Genomic DNA, 21,447 nt, shown 5'->3' with positions numbered 1-21,447 from the left:
CTCAGACCTCTGGAAAGAAATGAAGAGTAACAGAAAATATGAATACCTAGGTTAAATGTAAAATGAATAATTCTTATTTACGTTTGCATATTTATATATTTTATTGAATTTGTTTAAAATGCTATTGATTGTTTAAAGCAAAACTATTGGGTTGGCCAAAAAGTTTATTCAGGTTTTTCAAAACATCTTACGGAAAAACCCAAATGAATTTTTTGGCCAACTTAATAGCATTTATTTATTGGCATATGTACTGATAAAATAGAAGATAATAGGAGCACAAAAGGCAAGAGGAAACAAATGGATTTATGCTATGTTATAAAATTTTAACACTGGTTTTGAAGTCACACACTTAAGAGCTGACTGTGATAACTTAAAGATGAATATTATAAGCTCTAGAGAAACTACTAAAACAAATATTAAAAATCAATACAGTGCTTGCTTCAGCGGCACATATACTAAAATTGGAGTGATACAGAAAAGATTAGCATGGCCCCTGAGCAAGGATGACACGCAAATTTGTGAAGTGCTCCATATTTTTACTATTTACAATACTACTTTTACTATTTATGACAGCCAAGACATGGAAACAACCTAAAACAGAGGAATGGATAAAGAAGATGTGGTACATATATACAATAGAATATTACTCACCCATTAAACGGAACAAAATTGGGTCATTTGCAGAGATGTGGATGGACCTAGAGACTGTCATACAGAGTGAAGTAAGCCAGAAATAGAAAAACAAATATCGTATATTAATGCATATATGTGGAATCTAGGAAAATGGTATAGATGATCTTATTTGCAAAGTAGAAACAGACGTAGAGAACAAACGTATGGATACCAAGGGGGAAAGTGGGGGAGTGGGATGAATTGGGAGATTGGGATTGACATATATACACTATTGATACTATGTATAAAATAGATAACTACTGAGAACCTCCTGTATAGCAGAGGGATCTCTTCTCAGTGCTCTGTGGTGACCTAAATGGGAAGGAAATCCAAAAAAGGGGGATATATGTATATGTATAGCTGATTCACTTTGTTGTATAGCAGAAACTAACAACATTGTAAAGCAAGTATACTCTAATAAAAATTAATTAAAAAAATAAATACAGAAGAAAAAATAAAATACTATATATATCATTAAATAAAGTCATAAAAAACAATGCAAAGATAAAAACAAGAAAGAAAAAAATTAAAGGAATAATATTAAAAGATATAATGTTTAAATCCAACTTATCAATGATTAGATTAAATGAAAATAATCAAAACACTCCATGGCCATATCATCAAAAAGTCTACAAACAATTAATGCTGGTGAGGGTGTGGAGAAAAGGGAACCCTCCTACATTGCTGGTGGGAATGTAAATTGGTACAACCACTATGGAGAATAGTATGGAGGTTCCTTAAAAAACTAAAACTAAAAAAAAAAAACAAAAAAACTAAAAATAGAACTACCATATGACCCAGCAATCCCACTCCTGCGCATATATCTGGAGAAAACTATAATTTGAAAAGATACATGCACCCCAATGTTCACTGCAGCACTATTTACAATAGCTAAGACAAGGAAGCAACCTAAATGTCCATTAGCAGAGGAATGGATAAAGAAGATGTGGTACATATATATGATGGAATATTACTCAGCCATAAAAAGGAATGAAATAATTCAATTTGCAGCAATATGGATGGACCTGGAGATTATCATAGTAAGTGAAGTAAGTCAGACAGAGACAAATATCATATGATATCACTCATATGTGGAATCTAATTTTAAAAATGATACAAATGAACTTATTTACACAACAGAAACAGACTTACAAATATTGAAAACAAACTTATGGTTACCAAACGGGAAACTTGGGGGGGAGGGATAAATCATGAGGCTGGGATTAACATACACACAACTACTACATATAAGATAGATAACCAACAAGGATGTACTGTATAGCACAGGGAACTCTGCTAAATATTCTGTGATACCCTATATGAGAAGAGAATCTGAAAAAGAATGAATATATGTATATGTATAACTGAATCACTTTGCTGTACACCTGAAACTAACACAACATTGTAATTCAACTATACTCCAATAAAATTAAAAAAAAACACTCATGTAAAAGGCACAGATTGCTACACTGGATAAAAATGTAAAATCCAAATATTAGATCTTTATAGGAAGCACACTTTTATTATGAGGACACAGATAGATTCAAATTTTAAGATGAAATGAAAAAATATATACCACGCAAACACTAAGCAAAAGAAAACTGGTGTTTTTATATTACTTCCAGACACAGTAGATTGAAAACAGAGTATTAATAGAAATAATGATAGAAGAATCAATTTACCAAAGAAACATAATAATATGTACGTATCTAAAAACAGAGGTCCCAAACTCATAAATCGAAATACTTTTAGAGTTAAGAGAAGAAGAAGAAACCATCAAATCCATAACACTAATACTACAGAAACTCAGAAAATAAAGGAAGAAAAGTTCCTGTTCATTTTATGAGGTCAATATAGCCTTGTTCATAAAACAAACCAATAAAAATATCTTATAAGAAATGAAAACATCCCTCATGACTATAGACACAAAATCCTCACAAAATATTTGCAAATATAATCCAATAACTTGATGAACTAAATAAGACTTTGAAAATTAATTTGGAAATGCAAAGAATATTGAATAACCAAATAGTCTTTTAAAAAGGAACATATTTAAAGGACTTAGGCTATCTGATTTCAAGACTTGTTATATGCTACAGTAATCAAGACCATGTGGCATTCATATAAAGTAGATGCATATAAAAGTAAAGAATGGGGTAGTCAATAGAAATTGCCATCCATTCAGTGAGAAAATATTTCTTTTTAATCTATTGTTAGAATGATTGGATAGCTTTAAGAAAAAAATAACTCCATCTCTTACTCCATACACCAAAATTAACTCGATATGGATCACAAATCTAAAGATAAAACCCAGAACAATAAAGCTTTTAGAAAAAATAAAGGAGAATACATTTGCAAATTCTGAGTAGACACACAGAAACCATTAAAAAATACATATATATATAAATTAGACTTAATCAAATTTAAAATTTTTGCTCATCAAAAGATACCACTAAGGAAATGAGTAGATAAGTTACAGGGTAGGAAAAAGACATTTATAGGATATATCTAATGGAAAAAATGTATTCAAAATAGACAAAAGCTCTACTAAACAATAAAATGATGAATAATCCAATAAAACAATAGGCCAAAACTCAAGCATACAAATCACAAAAGATACAGAAATGGCTGCTAGGTATTAAAAGATGCTACAGAGAAAAGCAGACTGAAACTACAATAAGATATGACTTCACACCAATAGAATGGTTCATTTTCTTTAATTAAAAAGAGCAAATGTTGGAGAAGGTGAAATGCTTATACAATGCTGGTAAGAATATAAAATGATACAATCACATTGAAGACTCATTTGGTAGTTTTTTTATAAAACAGTGGTTCTCAAAGTTTTTAGTCAGGACCCCTTTACTCTTTTAATCCTTAAGAAGCCCAAGGAGATTTTGTTTATATGGTATTATCTATCAATATTTACCATGCTAGAAATTAAAACTGAGAAAAATTTAAAATATTTCCTTATTAATTCATTTAAAATATCATATTTTAATGAGAAATGACATTTGTCAAAACAAAAAGAATTAGCAAGAGTGGCATTGTTTCACATTATTGTAAATCTCTAAAATCTGGCTTAATGGAAGATAGCTGGATTTGTATCTCCTTCTCTGCATTTGCTCTCTTAATACAGTTTAGGATGAAGTATATGAAGAAAATCTTGTCTTACAGAGAAAGACATTGGGAAAGAAAGGACTATTTTAATAGCCTTTTTCAGATAATTATGGATATTTTTGTAGATACTAAATGAACACTTAGCGGTAGTAGTATTCATGAAAGTGAGTTGCAGTGTGGTATCAAACAATATCAATTAAATTTTGTGTACTCAATTACATTAAAATCTATTGGTCCATCTTATATTATTAATTGAATTTACCTCATGCATGATTTTTTTTTTTTTTTTGCGGTATGTGGGCCTCTCACTGTTGTGGCCTCTCCCGTCGCAGAGCACAGGCTCCAGACACGCAGGCTCAGTGGCCATGGCTCATGGGTGCAGCCACTCTGCGGCATGTGGGATCTTCCCGGACCGGGGCACGAACCCGTGTCCCCTGCATTGGCAGGTGGACTCTCAACCACTGCGCCGCCAGGGAAGCCCCTCATGCATGATTTTTAACACCAGGCAATGAATGACCATTTGGAAAACACTGGTTCTCTGAGTTATGTGGATCTTCCAAATGATGACTAATTTTATTATACAGTCTTTTGATATCACATTTGGTAATATCACCACCAAAGTCATCAGAAATACTGAAAAGCTGTTAAGCTCATGGTAGCTAATACATGTTTTCTGAAATTCTAATTTTTGCTTCAAAGTTAAAATTTTATCATTAACAACAAATAGAGTCAGTTATTGTCCTTGAAATGACAGGTTTATCTTGTTCATTTACAGGAAAGTATCTGCCAAATATACAAACCTGAATAATCAGTTTGTCAATAAAAAAATTGGTGCTGCATGAAGAAAAGCAGCTAGTTCACCTTGTAACTCAAAACAATTGCACAAACGCATTTCCTTGAGACAACTATCATACTTCAGTATGTAGCAGAAGAGCTTTCTGCAGGCTATTGAAAAGATGTGTACTCAAGTGTCAATTTTAATAAAATTAATAATTTTTACTGATTCATCAAGGACATTCTTAATTAAAACTGGTGTACTGAAGGTGTGTGGTGGAGAGTATAATACAGTCATACCACAACTGCTTGTAAGGCTTCATTCATTTTTTACCCAACATTACTTTTGCATCGTTACTGTAAACGTCAACACAGTGAAAAGGTAAATGTCTGGTTAGTACTATCACAAAAATGGTTTTGACCTTTGGAACCCCCCCACCCCCGGTCTTAAGGTTCCCAGAGATCCATAGACCATATTCTGAGAATCACTGTTAAAAACTGAAACATATATCTACCCTACAACCCAGAAATTACATTCCTAAATATTTATACCAAAGAAATGAAATAGTATGCTGACCAAAATATTGTAAAGTAAGTTTATACCAACCTCATTAAAATCACTTAGAACTGGGGGAATGAAACAAGTATCCATCAGCAGGAAAGAGGATTAACGAATTGTCATGTATCTATGGAATGGAATGATACTAGAAGATAAAGAAAAATAAACACACGATAGATGCAACAGCTGGATATTTTTGTCCAAAACACTATGTTAAGTTAGAGAAGCAATACATACTTGAGTATATACTGTGTGGTTCCATTTATATGAAATTCAAATATAGGCCAGATTGATCTATGATGATAGAAACCATAGTTCCCAAGGAGGTGGACTGCAAAGGGGCTGAAGGGAAATTTCTGGGGGGAGGGGGGATGAATGTTTTACATCTTGTTTGGAGTATATATAATTTTTCAAATAATGAATTAAATGCTTCATATTTGTACATTTTATTGTATAATGATTATATCTCAATGAAATAAAAATAACAGTTTCTATCTTTAAATGAAAAAGACTGTAACTCCTTGAGATTTTTAGGTTATGCCTTGTTCAACTGCAAAACAGAGAAGTGACAAACAATGGGCACTCTATAAATGCCTCATGAATGAATAGATGCGTGCAAAACCCAAAAGCATATTTACATATCATGGGAGTAAAACCAGCATTTCCTTTGTATTGGAGGTATTTTCATTACCTCATGAATTTATGTTTCTGCAAAAAAAAAAAATACTAGCTAACAAATCTCAATTACTGATCTAAGTATTCAACTTACCAATTTACAAAAAATAATAATATAGAACAAGGAAAGTAGAAAGAGGTAATAAATATTCGATGTTAATAAAACAGAATGCAATACAGATCGATAAAGCCAAAAGTTGATTCTTTGAAAAAACAAAATGAACAAATGTCTGTTAAGATTGATCAAGAGAGAAGATATAAATAAAAACTATTATGAGTGAAGACGGTACATGACAGAAAAAGTAGAGCTGTGAAAGCAGCAAAAAGCATACTATCAATGACGATATGCCAACAATTTTGAAAACCTAAATGAAATACCTAGAAAAATAAGTTACCAAAACTGACCTAAGAATTCACCCCTCCAGTGGAAACCAGACAGTGATTTCACAGATGAGTGCTACCAAAATTTCAAGTAACAGATCCAAATTTCACATATCTTCTTCCATTTAACAGAAAAGGAGATACAGGTCAGTGTTAGCCTGACACCAAATTAGTTTTATCCTGACACCAACACATCATGCGAAAGAACAATTAGAGGTCCATTACACTAATTAATATACAAATTAAAATTGCTTTAAAAAACTTACCAAAGCGAACCCAACAATATTATTAATATTATAATAACCAAGATAAAACTGGGTTTATCTCAATTATGTGAGAATGGTTTATTATTTAAAAATTCATAACTACTTTTCACAATAATATCAGATTTAAAGAGAAAAAAATTAATATGATTATCCCAGTTGATACCAAAGAAGTGATAGAATTTAGTACCTATTTAGAAAAAAACCCATACAATTTCTTAATTCATTAGGAACAGAAGGTTGCTTAACCTGATAAACAGTACCTTTTTTTTTTTTTACATCTTTATTGGAGTCCAATTGCTTTACAATGGTGTGTTAGCCTCTGCTTTATAACAAAGTGAATCAGTTATACAAACACTGTCGTAAATGGTTAAATCTTTGAAGCACTCATTTATTTTTTTAATTTTTTTGCGGTACGCGGGCCTCTCACTGTTGTGGCCTCTCCCGTTGCGGAGCACAGGCTCCGGACGCGCAGGCTCAGCAGCCATGGCTCACGGGCGCAGCCACTCCGCGGCAAGTGGGATTTTCCCGGACCGGGGCACGAACCCGTGTCCCCTGCATTGGCAGGCGGACTCTCAACCACTGCACCACCAGGGAAGCCTGAAGCACTCTCTTTAAAATCGGGGATGAGCCATGCATGTCAAATATTACTGTTTTATTTAACAATTATAAAGACTCTTAGCCATTACAATAGAACTAGAGATGAAAGAAAAGAAGGAAATAAAACTGACTTTATTTGCAGATTATGTAATAGTTTACATAGACTTCTCCTTCCTCAAATATAAAGACAATTCATTAAAAATTATAGAAGAGAAGGTGGCTTTTATTATTCACTCACTAACTGTGACTTTATCGATCTTGCTATATTCAGCTTAACCATTAAAAGTTTAGGTTCTCTTGGAATTAGGGAAAACATTGCTTTTACCCTTGAATAAATGTCCAAGTACAAGTGATAATTATTTGCAGAACTGTATTCAGAACACCAAACTGAATCTGACTTTCAGGTGGAGGGCAGTTAAATTACAACATTTTCCCTTGTTTAACTGAGGTTAACTGACTTTAACTGAGGGACCTGATCATGGGCCAGACATGCTTCAGATGAATTAATTTACTAGGTGTTATACATCATAGGTGCTCAGAATAAGTATTTCGGATGATAGAAAGTTATACAGCAATGGGAAGGCCCCTCTGGAAATCTAAAAGGCAATGAGGCCAATTACAAGAGAATGGACATTTGTTCATAATACATTTCTAATCTCTGAATTTTTTTCTTAGTCTTGCATTCTCATCCCAGCACAAGGATACCCATGTTTGGGGACTGATTTTGGCACAGTCTCTTTCTTGAGAATATAAAATTGGAATCAAAAACTACTAGTTGATTTATCCTGTCATTGGAATAGATGACCCATTACTGCAGGGGCTATAGTATTGGGCCATGGTCTGCAAAGAGATAGAGAAGCACTCAGAGGAAAGTCAAGAGAAGAAAGGAGTCAGCTAGGAGAGGCACAGAACCCAAGTCACTTGCAGACCTCTGTCTCCTTTCCTGATCCCAACTTCAGTGCAACTCTACTTTCTGACATCAGTTCTGTGAGACACCATTGTCTCTATTTAATCACCACTCCCACTCCAACACACACACCGTTAACAATTAAAGTTAGTCCTGTTGCATATGATACCTCTTATATGTAGAACCTAAAAAATGGTGCAAATGAACCTATTACATTTACAAAACAGAAATAGAGTCACAGATGTAGAAAACAAACTTACGGCTACCAAGGGGGAAAAGGCAGGTAGGGATATACTGGGAGATTGGAATTGACATATACACACTTCTATACATATAATAGATAACTAATAAGAACCTACTGTATAGCACAGAGAACTCTACTCAATACTCTGTAATGACCTGTATGGGAATAGAATCTTAAAAAGAGTGGATATATGTATAACTGAGTCACTTTGCTGTACAGCAGAAACTAACACAACATGATAAACTAACTATAGTCCAATAAAAATTAACTTAAAAAAATAAAGTTAGTCCTGTGAGTTTCTGCTACTTTTAAGCACAGAGACTTGATAAAGACATATGTGGAAAAATGAGGTCCTATTGCATTACAAGGATAATCTATTTTAACAGAGCAGATGTTAGTTATTTTGCCAGATACTTCTAAATAGGAGCACCTTATGAAACAGCATTTTGTGTCTTTTCCTAACTAGGGCCCGTGGACTCCAAGGGCATCCAGCAGTACACTAGCAGGCATTCAAAGCCACAGGATAAACATGCTGCATCTTCGTGTAGTGTCAAATTTACTAGATATTAGGTAACATAAAATACCTTTTTTAAAAAAATTACACTAAGACTTTGTATGAATATTTAAGATAAAATACAAGACTTCAAGGCAATTTTCTGCTTGTTGGCAGACTGCTTAAGGCTAAGTGTGAGCCTTATGGAGTCCCCACTGCTTTCCTCTGCCATTAGGGGGCCCTTCAGAAGAAAAGTTTGAACAACACTCATGCATTATACCAATAATCAGAACAGTCCAAAAAGTAATTCCATTTGTCAGAGTGTATAGTCTCGAATGCTGTTCACAATGAAATTTCTCATTTACTCATCATCATTATTATTTTTTTTAAAGGACAAATTATGTGGAGGTCCACAATAGCTTCTGCAACATTCTGCATTATCTAGTTACTTTCATTCTATATATTTACACGACTGGATCCAAATACCAATATAAAAAATGAATTAATATTAGTGGATATAAATGTATTCAAACTAGAATTACGAGTTAAAACAACATCACTAACGTTACATCTAAACTGAAGGGCATTTTCAAATGAAGATTTTGCTTAGAGGAGAAATTAGATAAACTATGGTTTCAGGGTAATGGGGAGTAAATACAGAGTAAATAGAATAAGGTAAATCTTAGCGGCATATGTCCAATACATAGCACTGAGTTTAAAAAATGAGAAAGAAAAGTTACAGTATGAGTCATGTAAAATCAATTTTAAACAAAAGTATAAGACACTCAATGACTCCTATATTTCCCATGAGTATTTATTTATGAGTGTGAAAACCACAGCGAAAGTGCTGGAAAGATCTACTCCAAAGGACTAACAGTAGTTACCTTTGAGAGAACAGATCTAGGTCTAGAGGAAAGATCAGAGCACCTTTTAATATCTCATTCATATTCCTGTGGGTATAGACATGGTCTTCTTCTCTAAAAGCAATTACTTTGTAACCACAGTGTTTCCAGATCTGTTTTTGGCAATAAGAAATAGAGAAAAAAAAATCTGTAATGTTGCCTACAATGCAGAAGTGCAAACTACAAAAAGAAAGAAAGAAAGGAAGGAAGGAAAGAAAGAAGGAAGGAAGGAAGGAAGGAAGGAAGGGAGGGAGGGAGGGAGGTAGGAAAGAAAGAAAAAGAAAAAAAGAAGAATGTGATATTTGGTTGCTTTTCTAAAACATGAAAAGATCCTTTAATGATCTGCTTTTCTTATTTCTACTAAAAGATTTCTACATTTATTAATGTAAAATGTGTTCATATTTTAATAACGTCTTTACGTAAGTTTCCTAAGATAAGCATAACTTGGCAAACCATAAAATTGAGCTAAATTCAATAAACTAAAGCAAAAGAAATCATTAAACTCTCTCCAGAGCAATGCCTGTTTTCAAGCTCTTGGTTAAGCGTCTATAAAAAGAGCAGCAAGATACTTAGTTGTCCCTTTATTACCATTACTTCCCCACTGACTTACTCAGTAATTTCAGATATGCTTTATTTTCGGTCTAGATTCATTTTCTATTGGCACTGACTCCAAACAAAAGAGTTTTAGTTTTCCCTGATCACTAACTCCCAACTTCCAGTTCTGTGTCAAACAGGTAATAATGTGTAAACAAACACTAAAATACCCTAGCTGAGTCTTTTTTTTTTTTTTTTTTTTTGCGGTACGCGGGCCTCTCACTGTTGTGGCCTCTCCCGTTGCGGAGCACAGGCTCCGGACGCGCAGGCTCAGCGGCCATGGCTCACGGGCCCAGCCGCTCTGCGGCATGTGGGATCCTCCCGGACCGGGGCACGAACCCGTGTCCCCTGCATCGGCAGGTGGACTCTCAACCACTGCGCCACCAGGGAAGCCCCTGAGTCTTTCTTAAAGGTATTTCTGGACTTTGTTACAGAATCCTAGAGTTGGTGTATTTTATAGGCAAAATGTATACTGGTTCAACCTCTTTTCTTCTTTTTTATCTTTTTATTCTCAGAGCAAATGGGAATGAAGCAGGAGAGCCTTATTCAGGGACTCACAGCTCATTACAGGTAGGGCAGTATCTGAACACGAATTCCCAGCCCAAGATATTCTTTCTATGCTCCCCTGCCTCTGGGTAAAGCAAATTATTTGGAGTTTTATACATTGGATTTTGACATCTTTAAATTGAAGCCTCATTAATTTTCTTAGTGGTCTTTATAGGTTTCACACCTTTTCCAATATAGATCATAAGAAGAATAACTATTCTTCTCCATTGTATAAACATCAGATTCCATTTTAAAAAGGCACCTCACTAACTGGAAAATATCAGTGGTGACAAAGGTAGTCTTCAGTGTTTCTTTATAAATTATGTTTGGCTTCACAGTAAATGCCAAAGAAGAGGAAATCATAATCGACTGCTGGTTTTCATGGGCATAGGAGACTATCCAAGGAGGAGAATGAATCAAAGTTTCAACATTCATTATAGTTATAAAATTCTATGGGAGCCCAGAGACAGTCACATCTTTATCTTATCATTTTTTAATGTGTAAAATCTACGGGCACGAAATTTAAAACCTATCCAAGCACTTGGCCAGGGAATTTTTCTTACCAATTGGACAGCCAGATTCTTTCACAGATGTATTTTGATATATATCCCCTTCTTAAAAATAAAGTTTATGATTCTGGTTTTCTCTGATTAAAAGAGTAATGACAGCCATTTTAGAGAATTTGGAAAAATGCAGAAAATATACATATACATACCTTCATTTGATTGTGTTCTATGTATGTGCCAGGCACTGAGATAATGCACATACTGTATCTATTTTGTCCTATTACAATAAACTTATGGGCTAATTTTTATTTTCATTTCAATTCCTGCAGAATTGCATAACTGAGGGAGCAGGAGAGAGAGAGAGAGAAAAAAAAAATGCTCGTGTAAGGTCAATACAGCTGACAAGGAGAGATACCAGGACTTGAATTAAAGTCTTCTAACATCACGTCCTAAGCTTTTTGCCTTATCTCATCTGTCTGTCTCGGAACTTGTCTCAGACCACAGAGGAAACCAAAGGTTCTAGATATTTGCCCAATACGAACTACAGAAGGAAGACTGTTACTATACTCCAGTCTGGCATCCATTCCCATCAAAACTATGATTTAGTTGTTCCCATTCAACATACTCTCAGTCCTAATCTTACGTGATCTCCTCTCAGTAGTATTTGATGCTGTTACCCGTCTCCCAGTTGAAACACTCTCATCTCCCTATTTCCATGACATCTCATCTGCTGTTCACTTTCTATTCCCCTGCCCATCCATCTTTCTCACCATTACAAGTCTCCCTTCCTCCGTCCGGCCATGAATGGTAATGCTCCTCAAGGCTCAGTCCCACTATCTCCCTCTGTCACCCCGTACATTACCATTCATACTCAAAGCTTTGATTTCTACTCATCCACATAAGCCCACCCAGGAGCTCTTATCTGGCCTAGAAACATACATACTCCAAGGCATCTTTAAATCTTCAATCCAGTATCTCAAAGTTATGTCAGAATGCAGTAAGTCTCAAAAAATTGACGTCTCTTTCTCCAAACCCAGTGTCCTTCCAGGGTTAAATAATTTGGTGAGCAGTGTCACTTTATCCCATTCTGTTACACAGGAAGTCTGGAATCACGTTGAACACCAACCCTAATATCCCATCCATACCAAGGCCTGTTACAAGTGTATTCTTGCCTTCTCGATGACTAACATCCTTGACTAATCCATCTTCATCTCCGGCTCAGAGATTTCCACTGCCTCCTAACTGATCTCCCACAACATCCCAATTCATTTTACACAGTGGCCAGAGCCATATTTTTACACCTCAGGGGCTTTTTCTTAGGATAAAGTCCTAAATCTTTGTAACTGTCCTGCAAAGCCCAATAAGAGGTAGTTTCTCCTTGCCTTTTGAGGTTCCTCTTCTAGTTCCCTCTCTGTACTTCACTGAACTTCATTTTAAAATCTAGAAGCCAGGCTTCCTTTTGGCCAAAGGGCCTTGGCAGACTCCGTTTCCTCTAAGTGGAATTTCCCATTCCTCCCCATCACACTCACTCACATTTTCTCTTTCCTGTGCATCTCACACACAGGTACACCCTTTATTCTATTTCTCTCGTATCCTCTAGAACTAAGCTCAACATGTCTTCTTCAGGGAAGCCTTTTCCAACATTCCCACCTCATCCTGACTCTGTAAGATTCAATAGGTATATGTGTGTGTGTGTGTGTGTGTGTATGTGTGTATGTACACATACACACACACACACACACACACACACACACACACAGAGACATGTTCTATTCCTTCAGGAGACTTATTTCAGTTTATAATTACAGTTTCATTAGTGTGGCTACTTGTATAATGTCCATTGCCTCCATGAAGCTGGAACTGGATCCCCAGGGCCTGTTGAAGCACAATGCATTACAGGTACTCAATAAATGTGAATGAATCAATTTCTGCTTTACCAGAGAACCAGGGATAATGAGTAACATCAAAAATGAAAAGGTTGGGGCTTCCCTGCTGGCGCAGTGGTTGAGAGTCCACCTGCCGATGCAGGGGATGCGGGTTCGTGCCCTGGTCCGGGAAGATCCTACATGCCGCGGAGCGGCTGGGACCGTGAGCTGTGGCCGCTGAGCCTGCGCGTCCAGAGCCTGTGCTCCGCAACGGGAGAGGCCGCAACAGTGAGAGGCCCACGTACAGCAAAAAAAAAAAAAAAAAAGAAAGAAAAGAAAAGAAAGAAAAGGTTAATTGCTTCCAAAGCTATTAGTTCAAATAACTAACCTCCCTTTGGGTATTTTGACTGCACCAATAGTACTATAATCTACCACACTGTCTATGTTAGAAGGCTAAACATCATTTTCATTCCTTCCTTTCTTTATATCAGCTGAGGCTGCTGCATTTATCTCCAATATACATCCAGGAGCCCTTCACTTCTCTTCTCTCCAGCATCACTGAAATCTCCTGGTCTGAGGAACTACATCTCTTGATGGGATTGCAATTACCTCTTAACTAGTCTCCCTACTTTCCCCCTCATTCTCCTAAAATTATTTCTCTACTCAGAAACTAGAATGATTATTGAAATAAGTTAATTAGATCACTTCAATTCCCTGTTTAAAAACCTTTAGAATTTAAAAAAAAAAAATCTCCTCCAACACCATTATTCTCTATCATGTCACCATTTTCTTCCTCTTACCATCACCTTAAATTATTTATTTTCTGTCCAGTCTGACAAGGATGTAAACAACTTGTAAGCAACTGCTATCTGTACCTACCATGCCAAGCACATATTAGGTGCTAAAAACTACTATTAAGTTATTGAACACACGGTGACTGTAATCTATTTTGCCAAAGTTTTTTTAAGGAAATTTTGGAAGAGCTTGCGTACTGAATAAAGTCAGGGACTCCTTTTACACTGGGTCTCACTGTGAGCTTCCCAAACCAGAAGAAGCTCAAGAAGGGACCAAGAAATGATTTCTAGTGATTAGGCCTCCACAGAATGCTTATTATATTTTGAATAAAATGTACTTAACAATTCACGACTTTCAAAATTCATATGAAAGAAGGCTAATATTATCCTCTAATTTCCTATTCTTTCCAGTCCTAATGCTAAGTGTGGCTAACAGTGCAACAGGGTAATAATCTTCATTACCTCTTCCTCTTTACAAAATTACTCATCAAGTGCTTCAAATGAAAAGGGGCCCACTGGTGCCCCAGGATGGAGAGTGTAAGTGGTGCTTTTTTTTGTTTATGCTAATTAAGTAGTCTGCAGACTGGTTACTTAGCAGTATCCTTCAATGAGATGCTCAGTACTGGGAACCTAATTATATGTTTGAGGCCTAAAGTGGTCATTATTAAGATGTGAGCAGGCAATATCCACGGATTGTATGCTATTTCTGGGGTCTGGCATGATGAAACTCATAGAACGTGCAAAGCCATTTACGAAAAGATGTGCTGAATTATGCTGAGGTATTTTATTACCAAGTGGGTCACAGTGAGCACAAAAAAAGGACATTATTTTCCTAAACAAAATTATTTAAATATATTTGCATATATTTAAATGTATTGGAATACAGTGATACTACATCCTTTGCTTGTGGGTTTGACAAACTTCTCTTAGCTTTACTATATTCCTTGTTCATGTGAAGCAGTTTCTATAACTGCCTTCAACTGGTGTGAATATCAACTTACTGAATCAATCGGCTCAGCGTATGTGAAAGAACGACTCCATTGAAAACTAAATTTCTCTTGGGCTTTAACAGAATCCATCAATATTGTGTGTTGGGGGGGGAAATCTATAACCCTGTTTTTTCCAAAGAGAAAACAAACTATTGATTTTTTTCAACAGAATTTTACTGTTTTAAGGGTTCTTTTCCCTCTCCAACATCCGTCTCCTGCCAGTATCTGTGCGGCAGAGATGAAAATGTGCTGATTTTATGCAAGTACAGCTGACTAGAGATCACTCCACAGAAGCAAAGCAAACAAACGTAATACAACATAAAATATTTAGATCACAGACACATTAAGAGTGATTTTGGTGATGGGCATGAATTACGTTTAGTGGACGGATCATCTATGTAACAGCGAGGAGCCGGTATTCCTCTAATGTTCTTATAGATAATAGAGACAAACCAGAGTTGGGAATAAAAAGCTAGAAAGTTAGGATGTTGCAAAGGCAGCCACCATTTAAATGTATCAGATATAAATGTATTATAATCTGAATCCTGTTACTGTGGTTGCATATGTAGTTTGCAGTTTTTTCTCCAAGCTTTATCAATATCCATTTTGTCTCACATTAACAAAGCCTCTAAATATATATATATATATATTTTTTTTTTTTTTCTTTGCGGTACGCGGGCCTCTCACTGTTGTGGCCTCTCCCGTTGCAGAGCACAGGCTCCGGACGCGCAGGCTCAGCGGCCATGGCTCACAGGCCCAGCCGCTCGGCGGCATGTGGGATCTTCCCAGACCGGGGCACGAACCCGTGTCCCCTGCATCGGCAGGCGGACCCTCAACCACTGCACCACCAGGAAAGCCCAAAGCCTCTAAATATTTAACTTGGAGAACATGTGTAGCGATTGTTTTCTTGAAAGCTGATGGAAGACACACATTTGGTTCACCTCTGTATCTCCAATGAAGGTGACGGCTAGCTGCTAACATCAGGGGTGGAGGGGTGGGAGGGAAATGGCTATACTGGGAGAGTAGCTAGTGAGATATTAAGTACATAAAAAAAAAGACATTCAGACATTCAGCATCCTTTCATAGTCTTCTCTCTGGCATCTACTTTACACTGCTTCCTCTAGTATATTTTCATCGATTTAAACAATTTTCCTATCATATTATCTTTACAATTTTTGATGATGATACATAAAGGAAAAGTCAAACACTTATTCCTTCTTGTTCGAATGGCATCTCAGAGTAATCAAATAGTTAATTGTTCAGGGAAAGTTATTCTTTAGAGAAAAATGCCAACTAATAAATGTGTGAGAAATGATAGAATCTGAATACCATCATTTTGCATTCCCTATTGAAATAATGGAGCCAGGCAATAATAATCAATGGCTTATTAACCCAAAAGGTGAAAATCCCATGGGGAGTTTTATAATGGATGGACTTCACAGATGACACAAAAGCCTGATGGTTAATCTTAACAGAAAGACAGACAACCTCACACTGTGTATCTGCTAAAGCAGAGCAATAAGAAATACATGAAGCACCTTCAAAACAAGCCCCCAAATGGAACCTGAATCTGAGAAAGCCTCTAGTCCCAAGGGTAATTTACAGGAAACACAGGGGATAAATGGACACATTAAATAACTCCACGGGGATGTAACCCACAAAAATCCAGAAGGTGAGAAATTGTAGAACACAACAAATAATTTTTCAAAAAGAAGAGAAAGAAAAGGAGGAAACTATTACAGATTAATGAGATCTAAGTAATATATTAATCAAATGCAATGTGTAGACCTTGATTATTTTGAACAAGGCAACTGTAAAAATCATTTATGAGATAAATGAAGAAATTTTAACATTGAATGTTTATTTGAAGAGACTAAGAAATCTCCCTTGCATTTAAGGTGTGATAGCAGTGTTGTGGTTAAGTAGAAAAACACACGAGAGATGTTATTATACAGAGATGTACACCAGAGTGTTTACTGATGGTATGATGTTTCAGTTTGTTTTTAAGTAACCCTTTTAGAAGAAGAGAGAAGGTTTAGATGAAACGAATTTGGTTATGTGTTGATAATTGTTGAAGCTGAATTACGGGTGCATGGAGGTTCATTCTACTACTACCTATACCTATAATTTAAATTCTCCCTAACAGTTTAAAATGAGCGATTGTGTTGCAGGTTCACGACTGCAAAGCACAGATAATTTGTTTCTGTGTTTTACATGCTAATATGTATAACTCTCAATAATTTGTTTTACATGCTAATATGTATAACTCTCAATACCTAAGAACTGAGCTGTTAAAATCTTCCTAAGTGATGCTGTTTTTTGAATTTTTGTTTATGTGTTATTTAAAATTGGAACAATCTCAAACTTACAGAAATATTGCCAATGCCGAAGAAATAACTTTAAAAAATCCACTAAACCATTTGGAAGTAAAGTTGCCAACCCAACATCCCATTACTATGGAGTACTTTGGTGTGTATTTCCTACACCTTATTCTATTACTTAAGGATATTCTATAATATAGCAAAGATCGACCAAAGGCAGGAAACTCACACTGATACATCAATACCATTTAATCCTGACACTCCATTCTAGTTTAGCCGATTGTTCCAAAATGTCTTTTATAGCAAAAGAACCCTGTTATCATGTGTCTTTAGCATCTTTCAATCTGAAATAGTTCCTCATTTTTTTTCTTGACTTTCAGGATCCTTTGAAGACTACGTTCTTCAGTTTGGGTTTGTTTGATATCGTCTCTTCATTAGATTGAGGTTTGCACCTTTGGCAGTAACATCATAGAAATAATGCTGTTCTTATCATTGCATCCCATGAGATGACACACAATTTTGATTTGTCCCATTGTTTGGTCACTTGACTGACTTAATTAGGGTAGTTTCTGCCAGGATTCCTCACTGTAAAGTGACTCTTTAAAGATCTGTAAGTAGTTTAGAGCGAGATACTTTTAAGCAATGTAAATATTTTGTTCCTCATTAATCTTTAAATTTGATAATTTACTCATTTATATCAGTACGGGCTCATGAATGAGCTTTTCTTTTAATTCAGTGGGTTTTAACCCATTACTGTCATTTATTTTTTTGCTACTGTTGTGCAAGATTTACTCAAAGCAAGCTCTCTGAGTTGGCTTCTGCACCTTTTTGGCATTCCTCTGTCATTATTTGAGCACTTGCTTGCTTTATTTCAAAATAAGATGTTTCAGTTTCATCTTACATTTTCCTTGCTCTAGCCTTAAGATCAGCCATGTCTTCAGAGAGCCCTAGTTCTTTTAGCAAAGAAACGTCTGCAGAAGCCAGACCTGGGTGATATGTGTGTCTAGTGCTTCTGGGGTTTCACTGCTTCAACGTCATCTCAGCAGACAGAGATAGGAAATACACAAATATTTATGAGTTCTTTTATATGTTTGTGTGTATATATATATATATATATATATGAACATAGCATAAATTATAACTTTACTTCTAATTCTAATCCAACACCAATGGGTTCATTTTAGTTTACTCTTTTCATATTTTGGACTCCTGTCTCCAACAGTAAAAAAAAAAATCTAGCTCTTATTATTCTTAACATAGTCACTTGTTTGATAATTTCCCTGAATGTAACCAATCTCCCATCACTTTCTTAAGTCTCTCCCTCACATGATTACCTCCTCACCCCACACCTGGCTACTACTTTCCTGACTGCCCGCCTCCCTGGGCATGTGTCCCAGCAGCAGGTGGAAGCCCTCCATACCTCACGTGAGCCCTGACACTGTGTGCATGGATACCCTTCTCAGCCTCCCTAAGCCATGACCCCCATTCCAGGCCACCTTCCCACACAGACGCACCCTCCGTCTTGCTTAGGCTCCATACCCCCAGGCCAGGCTGCCCTTTTGTGTGGACACAGCCCTCACCCTGCTTACGTTCTGACATCTCATGATCAGTTATCCTCATCACCCTCCCCACATGTGAAGCAACCTGTGTGAACACCCTCCTCACTTGCTCACCACCCCAGGATGTCTCTTCACAGGGAAAAACCTGTCACCCTGCTTCCACTCTGACCTTGATATCCTGGCCGCCCCATGTGCACATCCTCTTCTTACCTCTTAGGATCGGACATCTTGTTCAGAATCATCCCTCAACCAGACCAATACAGACAGCTCTCTCATCCTCTCAGGCTCCATCCAACACCATGGGCTAGGTACCCTTTCTGTTCAATACCCTCTACAGCCTGCTTGCTTCTGACACCCTGCACTGGGCAGCCCTCCTACATTAATGCCCTCGGCTTGGCTTGGCTTTTAATTAAATGTTTTATTTGATGGCTCTTATCAAGAAGACAGACAACAAATGTTGGCAAGGATGTAGAGAAAAGGGAACGCTGGTGCACTGTTAGTGGGAATGCAGAATGGTGCAGCCACTGTGGAAAACAGTTTGGAGGGTCTTCGAAGATTGAAAACAGAACTACTGTATGATCCAGCAATTCCAACTGTGGGTATATATCCAAAGGAAATGACATAATTTCATTTCACATTAATTACAGGATTATTCACAATAGCCAAGACACAGAAACAACCTAAGTGCCTGCCCACTGACAGATGAATGGATAAAGAAAACGTGGTAAATGCATATGTAAAATGGAATATTATTCAACCATATAAAAAGAAGGAAATCCTGCCATTTGCAACAGCTGGATGGACCTTGAGGACATTATTCTAAGTGAAGTAAGTCAGACAGAGAAGGACAAATACTGTCTATTCTCACTTAATATGTGGAATCTGAAAAAGCTGAATTCACAGAAATAGAGAGTATAATGGTGGTTTCCAGGGGCTGGGAGGTAGACAAAAATAGAGAGATGTTGGTCAAAGGAGATAAACATCCATCTGTAAGATGAATAGGTTCTGGAGATCTAATGTACAGCATGGTGGCTATAATTAACAACACTGGATTATATATTTGCAAGTTGTTAAGAGAGTAAGTCTTAAATAATTTCACCACAACAAAAACAAAATGATAATTATATTAGTGGATAGAGGTGTTAACTAACCTTACTGTGGTAACCATTTCACTATACGTATGTATCAACTCATTACACTGAACACCTTAAATTTACATGTTACATGTCAGTAATCTCTCAATAGAGCTGGAAAAACTGTTTTATTTTAAAAGTACTTGCAGATTCACACACACAGGTTTAAGAAGTAATATAGAGGTCCCACATAGCCTTTACTGGATTTGCCCTAAACGTAACGTCTTACATAACTACAGTATCACAAAACAGGAGATTGACGTTAATATAATCCACCAATATTATTCCGATTTCCCCAATTTCACGTGTGTATGTGTGTGTATGTATTTAGCTACAGGCAACTTCATCACATGTTATAGATTTATGTAAACCTGACCACTCAGTATACAGAACAGTCCTATCGCTACATGAATCCTTCATGTGTGCTTTTATAACCACATGCACCCCCTCCCACCAACCACCACCACCTCTAATCCTCGGCAACCACCAATGTGACTCCATTTCGGTAATTCTGTTATGCAAAGTATGTTCTATAAACGGTATCTTCAAGCAAAGTATGTTCTATAAATGGTATCTTCAAGTGTGTGGCCTTGCGGGATTAGCATTTTTTCCTCAGCCTAACTTCCTGGAGATCTATCCAAGCTGATGCATTCATCAGTAGTGTGTTCTCTTTTATTGCTGAGTAGTATTCCAAACTATAGATGCAGTACAGTTTGTTTAACCATTTATCTGCTGAAGAACATCTAGGTTATTATTAGTTTTGGGCTATTAGGAATAAAGAGCCTGTGAACGTTTGCATACAGGCTTTTTGTGTGTACACCCTACTTGGCTTCTGACATCCTGCAGTGGCCCACACTCCTACACAAGGACCCTCAGAGTAGGTTTGAGTACCAACACCCACTCTGAGCCACCATGCTCTCCACAGCCCACCTCTCCCAACCCCAAGTACTGATATCTTCTTTGCTATATACCCTACTTACTGGATTTTAGGACAGAACAGTATGAAAGGGAAATACGAAGTGGCTTAAGTGATTATAAACATCGTGAAAAGGCTACTTCAGAGAACATAATTCTAGTATCTAGTAGAATAGTGGCTGCACCAACTAGGCATTCAATGAATGTCTGTGAATGAGGGAAGGCACATTTGAGAATCCGCATCCTCAACAGACAAAGCAAGTATGTCTTAATTTAGTAATTGATGGATGTTAAGTCCTCAGATTAGGAATAAGAACAAATGATGCCATAAAAGAGAGAGGAATGGAAGAAAATGTTAGGAAAGTTTTTAAAGAAGAAAAAATTGGATGGGCAGCAGCGTGGAGCTAACCCATGATTCTATCCTAGCTGATTCCTCCACTATGCATGCATAACTGTATGCATGCACGTTCCCTGTAAGCCCACAATGAGCTATTCCACCGGCATGCTAACATGGTAAGGACAGAAATTTGTGATCGACCTTACCTTTTCAACAAAGCTTCTTTAATTCTGGAATTAAGTTGAGCCACTGAAAATCAGCTTGCTGAATGATTAATTTTCCAAGCTATCCATTAGCTAAA

At 36.5% G+C, this 21,447-nt stretch overlaps 1 non-coding gene across 1 annotated transcript; it reads left to right on the top strand.

The window, feature by feature from the left end:
- The first annotated feature begins 431 nt into the window (after positions 1-431).
- Positions 432-538, top strand: LOC132518992 (U6 spliceosomal RNA). Its single transcript, XR_009540097.1, has one exon. It is a non-coding gene; the product is annotated as a U6 spliceosomal RNA (small nuclear RNA).
- Positions 539-21,447: the final 20,909 nt, after the last annotated feature.

The sequence above is a fragment of the Lagenorhynchus albirostris genome, chromosome 3, assembly GCF_949774975.1.
Source record: "Lagenorhynchus albirostris chromosome 3, mLagAlb1.1, whole genome shotgun sequence".
NCBI lineage: Eukaryota > Metazoa > Chordata > Mammalia > Artiodactyla > Delphinidae > Lagenorhynchus > Lagenorhynchus albirostris.
Note: the sequence above shows the minus strand (reverse complement) of the source record. Positions and strands in the feature narration are given on the sequence as shown.